Raw genomic sequence first — 11,002 nt, forward strand, 5'->3', positions numbered from 1 at the left:
CACAAAATTATAATCTCTCCATCTCCTTCTTCTTCCTCCTTGTTTCCATCCGAGGGCATCTTTGCTCCCGCTCCGTTCCGTTCCGTCCTGTCTCGTCCCGTCCCGTCCCGTCCCATTCCGTTCCGTCCCGTCCCATTTGCATACCAAACGATACCTCAAATAATGCAGCTGTGCAATTCAAATAAGGGAGTTTTAACGAAAAACCAGTGGTAATGTTCACTTTAACGAAAAACCACATTTTTACACTAAAAAGTCAAACCTAGTACTATTTATTTTACCCCTTATTTTGTCCTTATCGTTAAAACTCAAAGTTTTCAAGCCATTTTCATTAATTTTCCTTTCAAATAATGCAGCTGCTCATGCAATCTCAAGGATCCGCTTCTCTGCCCGTCCAGTTCTCATACACTCTCATTCTCTTCTATTTTGTGCTATCACAGTTAAGTCACGTTAACATTTTTTATTAATTTTTTAATAGAGATAATAAGATAAAAAGTAATAATGATATAAAATATTAACGTGACTTAACCGTAACCGCACAAATAAAAAGAGATAAAAGTGTATGGGAACTGGAATGACAGAGAAGCTAGGTCCCAATCTCAAATACATGATAAGATTGTTAGTCAAGAAATAAATAGTTGTGTAAACCACTGTCCACTATTTCACCAATTTCACAATTATTGGTATTCATTTTGATTTGGACTTGCAACAGGGTGAAGCATAGTCAAATTAAGGCGCGTTTGTTACACCGGATTATCTCGAACTTGATTAGTTTTAGGAATTAAATTAGACTGGCTTAAACTAGACTAAACTAGATCGACTTAGTGAAGGGTTTGGACTAAAAAAACAGAATAATAATAAAATCTAATATTATATTATTTAATTAATAATAATTATTATTTAATTCTTACTTTTATCCCTTTTTTTTTCCATTCTAGAAACCTTTCTAGTCCCTTCCTACTTCTTTTCGTCTCCTTCATCATTCATAATTTTACTCTTTCCCCGCCCTCTTTTTCTCTCGTCTCCCAATTTTTCTTCCTAATTTTTCTTCGTCCTAATCCCTTTTCTTCTTCGTCCCTCTCCCTCTTCATCTCCATCATTTTCTTCCTATTTTTCTTCGATCATCTCCTTTATTTTTCTAATTTTTCTAGGACCTAATTGGCAAATCAGAACCCAGATTAGACTAGGTCATCTAGGTATTCATCGGCCTGCTTCTCTAGCATCAATGGTGAAGGTCTGCGATCAGGGAGTCTGGAGTGCGTGTGTGATTAGAACGACTGTTGTGCATGTGTGATTAGACAACTGCCATGCGTAATGAAACGCACAACGATTTTGTAATTTTCTTTTTACTTTTTTGTTTCGAATTTTGGGTTTGGATTTGGTTATGAGAATGGAAAGACTGTAGAATTTTTTGCCTTTTTTGTTTTGATTTTTGAGGGATTTAGGTTTGTAAATGGTAGATGAGAGGGGAGAAGCAGGGCAGAGTTGCTGGGATCTCGGTTTCGAGAGGGGTGAAGTAAGGAGTTGATCTTTAACATAAATGTGACCATTTTTCAACAAATAGTCTTAAAAGACTTTTTAGTTATCTTACATCAGTCTTTATATGTAGTAAATATTTCACATTCTCAAATAGTTTAGAACAAGATGTGAACCATTTGGGAGTATGATATTTTAGAATGCTAAGACGAAAAAATTGAACTTGTGTTCTAATACTAATTATGACAGGTACTATACTGTATGAGGTTGGCGATGTTCAAAATCTGCAGTATTTGTTACTCAATTTGAATAATCTCAATGACCCCATTCCATCCACAATCTTCAATATGTCTAAGCTGATAGAAATTTCACTTGTTGGTAATCAACTCTCAGGCAGCCTCCCAGCTGACCTAGGCATTGGAATTCCAAACCTACAATGGATAGTAGTAGGAGCTGAATAAACTCAGCGGAGTAATTCCCAACTTTATCTCCAATGCCCCTAAGGCCTCGTTTGGCAGCTCGGACTGTACTGACTATTTCTGTCGGATAGGATAAATAGCCACCGGATAGTACTGACTAAATTAGTCGGGTGTTTGGTGCAGTATCGGACTAGTGACCGTATTATTTATACTGTGTTTAGTATTATACTAGATAGAAGGAATCAAACTTAAAAAAAAAAGAATTTAAAAAAAGTGAAATCATTTTTTTGTTCCCAGATCTCTCCGCACCCCCCAAAAACCCTTCCTCTCTCTCCCTTCTTCTTCCCCGACTGCAGAAGAACAAATAATTGTTCCCTAACTCTCTCTGCCACACCCCCCAAACTCCCTCCCTTTCTCTCCCATTTTCTTCTTCCCCGCCTAAATAATCCGGGCGTTTTGGTTGGTTTTATTAATCGGGTGTATACCGTATTATTCTATCCGATCGGTTAAATTAATCCAGCGCTTATTTAGTACGAGTGAACGCCAAACACACGAGTCCGTATAACTAATCATATCCGATCTGCCAAATAGTGCCTAAGCTTACTTACGTAGACATGACTGACAACTCTTTTTCTGGGTTTATTCCTAACAAGCTATGTGCCTTAACAAACCTTGAGAGCAGTTCCAGCGTGGGAACCTTTCCTCAGGCAATACATTATATTATTCATCCAGTAACAGTAACTGTTTTAATGAACAGTAACTGTCTTTTGCATCTCCACTGTTGCACTTCAATAGCCCTGGCAATAGGCAATAAAATATTAGTATTTTTTGTATTTATAAAATAATACAAAATAATTTTATTTGTAATTTCGGATTGGAATTTTTAATCGTTCTCGTTGCGTCATGTGTCATTATCCGAAAAGTTATAAAATAATACAAAATAATTTTATTTGTAATTTCGAACCAACAAATTTTTAATCGTTCTCGTTACACCACGTGTTGTAATCCAAAAAATATAATTATTGGTGATGGATTTCCGATAAGATAGGAATGATAGGAATGTGATTGAAAGTAGTTAAGAAAATATGAAATTGTGGTGTAAGGTAGATGATAATGAGAAGGTATTTATAGAAAAGTAAAAACAATTTTTTTTTCGGATTTTTTACAATTTAAATTTTTTTTTATTCAACTAATTAATCTCTGCCGTTGGATTTAAAAAAATTGAATTCCAACACTCCAAATTGTGTCACGTGTCACAACGGTAACATTTCTGATTTTTAAAACTGTTTTTTCTTTTTTTTTTTTTAATTTATAAAGGCTAATAATATCAACCGTTGATCTCAGATCCAAAGGTTGATATTAAATAAGGTTCTTTTATTTTTATTACCGTTGCAAATCAGACGTTCCAAAATTTTTTGCTGTTGAGATCAAACAGATCGTGGGAAGCCATGTGGCTTTCCAACGGTAACAATTTTCAATGGGTCGCAGGCCCCAATTCCTGAAATCCTGTCGGCCCACGTGCCCATACGCGCGCTTGAGGGCCATGCACCTGACAAAAAAAAAAATAAAAAAAGTGGCTGACGTCTGGGTGACATCAGCTGTGCGTCATAAAGCCCTCGGGCTCTCGGGCTAGCAACTCATGCCAGGCCCCTCCCTCGGACCGGGCCTATCCCTCGGACTGCCACACGATGGACTCTCTCACTCGGGCTCTACGACCCTGTTCACCAGCCTTTCCCCCGAGCACCAGCCAACGCTGGAACAGCTCTTTGAGTATCTTGGCTTATACCAGAATAATTTGACGGTTGACACTTCAACTCCAGAATTGAACATCCTTTCTTGTTAATCTTAGATATCTTAGGGTATTCATCCTGGGAGGTAATCCATTAAACTCTCCTCTACCTATTTCCTTTCGAAATCTCTCTACACCGCTTCAAAAACTATCTTTAAGTGAAGGCAAATTGAAGGGTAGCATCTCCAATGATATTGGCAACTTGAGCAGCTTGATATATTTAAACCTGGAACTCAACCAATCGAGTGGGTTAATTCCAACTTCTATTGGAAGACTAAGGAGTCTCCAAGGTTTGTATTTGTTAGGTAACAAGTTGCAAGGACATATCCCCAATGAACTTTGTCAACTAACCAAACTAGCTGATTTAGTTTTAGGTTCTAATCAACTCTCTGGTTTTATACCTTCATGCTTTGGTAATCTAGCTGCAAATCTTAGAAGGCTATCATTAAAGTCCAATTTGTTAACTTCTACAATACCATCTACTTTGTGGAGGCTTGAACAAGTCTGGTACTTTGACTTGTCATCCAATATTCTAAACGGTTCTCTGTCACAAGATATTGGCAAGTTGAAAGTTTTGTCATACTTGGATTTATCAAGCAACCATTTAATTGGTATTATACCAAGCAGCATTGGGGATCTTCTAGGTTTGGTTACTATGTCCTTGGCAAATAATTATTTAGAAGGCCCTATTCCTAGTTCATTCGGCAGCTTAAAAGGCTTGGTACACTTAAATTTATCCAAGAACAATTTGACTGAAGCAATTCCAAGGTCTCTAGAAGCACTCTTGAATCCGAAGTACCTGAATTTGTCTTTCAACAAACTCCAAGGGGAAATTCCAGAAGGTGGACCTTTCACAAACTTCTCTGCTCTATCCATTTCTCGAATAAGGCGGTGTGTGGCGTAGCTTGACTCCATGTCCCACCATGCAAAATTAATACACTTCAACCAAGTTCAAGGAAAGCTAGTTCGTCCAACTGGAAATACATTATTCCAGCAATAATAATAGCAAAAGTATTCCTAGCCTATGTAGCTATATTTATACTGCATAGGAAAAGGAAAGTTGAAGTTGCCACAGAGGCTACCTTGTTACCTCAATCTCTTTGGAGAAGAGTTTCACACCTTGAACTTCTAAGGGCGACAAATGGATTTAACAATAGCAACTTACTTGGAAGTGGGGGTTTTGGCTCAGTATATGAGGGGACATTGTCAGATGGGATAGATGTTGAAGTAAAGATTTTGATTTGCAGCTAGAAGGGGCTTTCAAGAGTCTTGAGAGGGAATGTGAAATGCTAAGCAATATTCGGCACCGAAATCTTATCAAAATCATCAGCTGTTGCAGCCAGTTGGATTTCAAAGGCTTGGTACTGAACTATATGCCTAATGGGAGCCATGAGAAGTGGTTGTATTCTCAAAACTCTTCTTTTGATATCCTAAAGGGGTTGAATATAATGGTAGATGTTGCATTGGCATTGGAATACCTACACCATGGTTATTCAGTACCAATTGTCCATTGTGATTTGAAGCCAATCAATATACTACTAGATGATGATATGGTTGCATATGTTGCGGATTTTGGCATTGCAAAACTCTTGGGTTTAGGGGATTCCATGACCCGAACAATGACCCTAGCCACAGTTGGGTATATGGCTCCAGGTGATCTAATTTCTAGTTTAATATCTTTCAACCTTATACGTGTTGTCCTTAAAATCATGAATAACAGGACTTCTAACTTTCTTTGGCATATTAGTATTGCAGAGTATGGAATGAATGGAATTGTTTCGACGCAAGGGGATGTATACAGTTTTGGCATTGTAGTCATGGAAACATTCACAAAAATGAAGCCTACAAATGAGATGTTTGTTGAGGAAACGAATCTAAAACAACGGGTTGCAAATTCACTATTATCAGAAGCAATAGCTGAAGTTGTGGATGCCAATCGACTGGTAGCAAAAGAGGAAGATCATGATTATGTGACTAAGATAGATTGTTTATCGTCGATTATGCGATTATGCGATTAGCTCTTGCTTGCTGTGCGGAGCCACTGGACGAGAGAATAAACATGCAAGAAGTTGTAGCCACGCTCAAAAAAATCAAAATCAAGTTTTTGAAGGATGTTGGAAGAAGAGTGTTGTTGAACCGTCCTCGTGTTCAAGCACTTTGATGGAGTTCTTAATTTATGGGTTCTTGTAATATTTCAAGCCTTTTGAATCGGTTTCTGTCCTTATTTGATGCAGTTGTATTTGAAACAGTTGTTTTCTTGAAGCCTATAGTGGAGAGTCCAGACTGATTGATCAAATAAATAACTTCATCAAAATATCACCTAATTAAGCACTAGAAGACGAGTCAAACCAATCCTCTTGAAGAAAACCAACCTGTGAATCTGTTTGGACTTGATTTTACACCATCGGCCCAAGCGATCGAGGCCGTTGAGTAAGGATGATTCTTAATCGTCGGATAAGAAAGTTACAATAATTTTGTTGTTATTAGAGGATAATATTATGATTTTTAATCATGATAATTATCTTTTAATAATGAATTATCTTGACACTTTTCTTGTACGAGATAAATGTGACTCAAACTATATCGAAGCAAGCAAAATAGTTCAATTTAGTTTGGGATTCTTAGCATTCAAAACGGGATTAAGCATCATGCATTATAAAAAGAGGCTTAGCATGTGGTGGCATCAGTTGGTAACCAAGGTGGAGTCCAACTTGAATGATTAATTACGTGAAGTAAGCCATTGTGATGCATGCATGGGATAATCATTAGCAAACTCAAGGCTGCCAAATGAAGTGAATATTCTATGGATAAAGCTTGATATTCCAAGGTTTGAATGACAATGCTTATCTTTAGCAAAGAAGGAATTGGCATACCAAGCTTTGTTACGTGGTTTTGGCTAAAATGCGTGGTTAGCACCAAAGACGTTGAGTGCCACGACTTTCATTGGATAATCATCATCTCCGCGTAAATTATTATTTGTGGAGATTGATGGTCACATATGGATTTTGCGCTAAGTTAGTTCTATAAATACCAAGCGGCAGACAATTAAAAAGGGAGCTCCAATTCAACACCCAACTGCCCTGCGCAAAACCTCTCAAACATCTTGAGATTTTTTATTTTCTTTTTTCCGCCGACACATCTTCAGTTTGGATAAACAGCACTGTGAAGGCAACCGGCAAACATCTTCAGTTTGGATAAACAGCACTGTTGCCGTAAAATCAGCCGTTCCCGAAGCACCTTCAGTTTGGATAAACAGCACTGCGTCGAGGTCGACTGGTTATCTATCCAAGTCTCGGTCGAGAAGGATTTTCAAATCCTTATTGGCAGAGGTCATCTCATTAGCCTTCTCGGCGAAGTGAGGTGCCAGGTTACTACATTCGGCACCTTGAGAGCCGAATTTGATATTGAACTTCATAGAACTAGCAGCCTTGTCTTCAGGCTCGAGAATCCAAAGGCCGAGATTTGTTCCTTCCTCGGCTGCAGTTGCAAGATAGAGAAGTCACCGACGCGCTCAACGCAACATCAACAAATTTTACTCCTCGGCCGAGCTCGGCCGACGAGTTGGCACGCCCCGCATTCAACCGAAGGACGTAGTTAGCTTATTAGTTACTCGACCTGCGCGCCACGTAGGCTTTGTAATTTTTAGGGTCAACAGAATCATATGTGCAGTGGAGAAGAGACGAAGAAAAACCCCCTAGCATCTTTTTCATTTTCAGAACAATCATACAATAAAAAAAAATAAAAAAAGATATTATGTGTTACATTTAGATGAATAAACAATCTGGGATTTAAATGATTTGTTAAGTATCTGTAAGTATTGTATTCAAATCTATAAATATAGTGTTTTGAGTTTGAATAACGAAGATTTTTTCGTGAAAAAAAAAAACCAATTGAAGTGGAAGTTTCCTTCAAATAATAACATAAAGAGTTGGGTCAACTATTCAATCAAAATAAAATTGAGCATATCTATCTCTTGTCATCAAATGCTAAATCCTACGGGTATATTACAATTTTCTACCATTGAATGTGGTCGTTGAATGGCCAAGGCGCTACTCCCTCCTTTCCAGGGATATCATAAAATACGTTCAAGACTTATGCAACGCATGAAACTTATAACCTGTCTGAAAATGATATTTATTAAAATTCGATGTATACATACGCGTCAGAATAGAATCAATCACCCTGAATCTTTTCCGTAATCATATTGGTTTTTTTATATTTTAAAATACAAGCAAGAGTCGATACTAATCTACATTAAAAGTAAGAGAAAGAGTTTGAATCTAGGACGTTGATACCCTGTTGTCCCAGCAAATGTTTCAGACTTGTCACGTCACTTGTGATCTCAGGAGAGCCATCTTCGATGACCCAAGTACCATACATTTCTAGCATGTCAAAAGGACGAAGTGTCCTCACCGCATGTTGGACATATCATATAACCCTTGGTGCTCCATTCCCATAACATACCATAAGCTGGGAATCCCTAATTGTCCACATACCTAATTTATGAGTAAGAGTTTGCCTGACGAACCATTCTGTCAGGTAATCATTACGACACCGTCGAGCAAGGGCTTCACTGTTCGATTTTAACACATCATTGTGGTCCTTTGCCCTACAACCCGCAATATATAGTAAGCCAACAAATATGTTCGTCGAGCAAAGGAACCTAGCCGACGAACTACTGCAAACCTCAAGGTATTGCGAGGTTTTTTTTTTTTCCCTCTTGACGCCAAAATCTTGCCCGACAAAAAGAAAAAAAAAAAAAAAAACAAAAACTTGCTCTGCAAATATTTGTAAAGTCTTTCTGTAAACCTTAAATGTTGACCCAATTTTCCCTACTAAATGAAAAGTTCGTCGGGTAAAGGTTTTTAACCAACGAAAATTGTTCCGTCGGGCACGTTTTTGTAGGGCAAGTTTTATTTCCTGATATTGCCATATATTTAGTACAATCATCATTTGACGATTAGATATATTTTAAATCAATAAACAAACTAGAAGACCAAATTTGACTGTTGAAATGATAATTATATTAAATAAATATAAGTATTGTAGTCAAATCCATAGATATTGTATTTTTTTTTCTTTTAATAAATGATATTATCTACACTAAAATGGTAGGAAAGTGAGCTAAGCCTCATAGTGGGCTAACAATAATATGGTTCAAATTCGCCTTTGACGAGAATTAAACCTAAGATATCTCACTTACCAATGAAGATGAATACCACTAGACCATAATACTAAATGGTCATAAATATTATGTTTTGAGTTTGAATAACGAAGATTTTATAGTGACAAAAAAAAATTTACCAATTAAAGTTCTTCAAACAATATAAAACTTGATCAACTATTCAATCAAATGAAATTGAGCACATGTATCTCTTGGCATCAAATGCCAAATGCTACGGAGCTCAGCTAAGAATCAAATATAGCAGCTGAATAAGGCAGCCGCATATGCAAATATTAAAAACCATGCATGTTATTTAGTTGAAAAAACAAATATAGTTGTGAAGCCCACCCCACCGTCCACTATTTCACCAAGTGCAGTTATTGGCATTTTTTTTTTGTTTGGACTTGCAACAAGGTGAAGCATTATTAATTATTATAGTTAAATAACTGAGATATATATTTTTGAGAATGAAAGAGAAAGATCATCTACCTCTATCATATTATCTGTTTCTTAAAGTCTTTATCATATGTATTACCATTTTCTACAATTTGAATGTGCATGGTAGTTGAATGACCAAGGCGCTACCTCCCTCATTTAAAATATATTCAAGACTTGTGCAACACATAAAACTTATAATTTGTCTGAAAATGATGGTTACTAAAATTGGATGTATACAACGGCTAACGTTATTTACTAGTAAGAAAGGAAAAATTTTTTTTTGATTTCTTGGTTTTCGCTTCTCCTTCAATTTTCTTGTGCCATCTTCGCCTTGGGATCGCTTTTACTTGGCAAAGAAACACAAACGTCATTGTAAACGAGAAATTCTTGCGATAAAAGTCTACAGAATAATAATTGTATTAATGTAAATGTAGGGTTACAATCTCTGTTACAAATTTGAATTTCTCTATTCGACATCCACGGTGAAAAGTAAGTGTGTTGTTGATCCGAGGGTTGTGGTGACTTGATCTAGAATGAAAAAAAGCCTCAAGGTTTTAGCTTGTGGCGATGGGGGAACCGTCACATTTAGGGTTGCTTGGTGGTTCTTCACAAGTGTGACAAAGAATGCAGAGAGTTTTCTGAATCTTCTAAGTGTTTGAGAGTTTTCAGGGCTTGAGAGTTTGAGCGGCTAGTTGTATGGATGAATTTCTAAGCCCCTTTCTTTGTCTTGGAGCCTCGTATTTATAGGCTCTCCAAGTCTTGTCGACGGCTAGATTTGCCTTGATTGTGGACTTGATTAATTGATAAAAGAACCAAGACTTAATTTTGGACTTGGTTCGTGATTTGACTTCATCAATAATCAAATAAGGGTTTTTATCACAAATGGTCCCTGAGATTGATCAAACTCATCATTTTGGTTCCTTACTTTCAAAATCAATCAATGTCGTTCCTGACATTCACTACTGCACATCAATTTGGTTGTTTCGTTAAGATTTCGTTAACTATTCTTTTAGTTTGTATGTGGGGCCCACAAATCCAATGAAATGGTGACATGTGGATTACACAAAATAAGAGTTTTTATCGCAAATGGTTCCTGACATTGATCAAACTCCTCATTTTGGTCCTTGAATTTCAAAAATCAATAAATTTGGTCCTGAGTTTCACTACCACACATCAATTTAGTCATTCTTTTAATTCATCAATATTTTTCGTTTGTGTGTTTTTTTTTTTTTTTTAAGAGTGAACCAACGAATGCGTTGACATTTTTTGCGTCCCAATTGAAAGAGAAAAAAAAAAAAAAAAAAAAAAAAAAAAACCTCAATCTAAATTTCATAGGATTATAACCCACTACAGAAAATGAAAGGTGAGTTCAGGAGGCCAAGTACTTTAGTAATGTCATGTTGCCTTCATTTTCTTTTTGAGATACCCTGATGAAGACAACGATGACTTTTTTTTTCTTTTAGTTTTGGTTTTTAGTTTCTTTTTTTACTTTTAGTTTTTAATCTTAAAAAAATAGTTTCTTATAGTTAATCCATGTGGCATCATATGATTGGATTAGTGAGACAAAAAATATTGACAAAACTTTAACGGAAGAATTAAATTGGCTTGTGGTATTGAAAGTAAGGGACCAAATTTATTGATTTTTGAAACTCAGGGACAAAAGTAAGGAGTTGGATCAATGTCAGTGACTATTTATGATAAAAATCCTTATTTGTGTAA

The 11,002-nt window shown here is 36.5% G+C and overlaps 1 pseudogene; it reads left to right on the forward strand.

The window, feature by feature from the left end:
* Nucleotides 1-1,715: 1,715 nt before the first annotated feature.
* Nucleotides 1,716-5,950, forward strand: LOC137747062 (uncharacterized; annotated as a pseudogene).
* Nucleotides 5,951-11,002: the final 5,052 nt, after the last annotated feature.

The sequence above is a fragment of the Pyrus communis genome, chromosome 2 (assembly GCF_041283825.1).
Source record: "Pyrus communis isolate YQ-2024b chromosome 2, ASM4128382v1, whole genome shotgun sequence".
NCBI lineage: Eukaryota > Viridiplantae > Streptophyta > Magnoliopsida > Rosales > Rosaceae > Pyrus > Pyrus communis.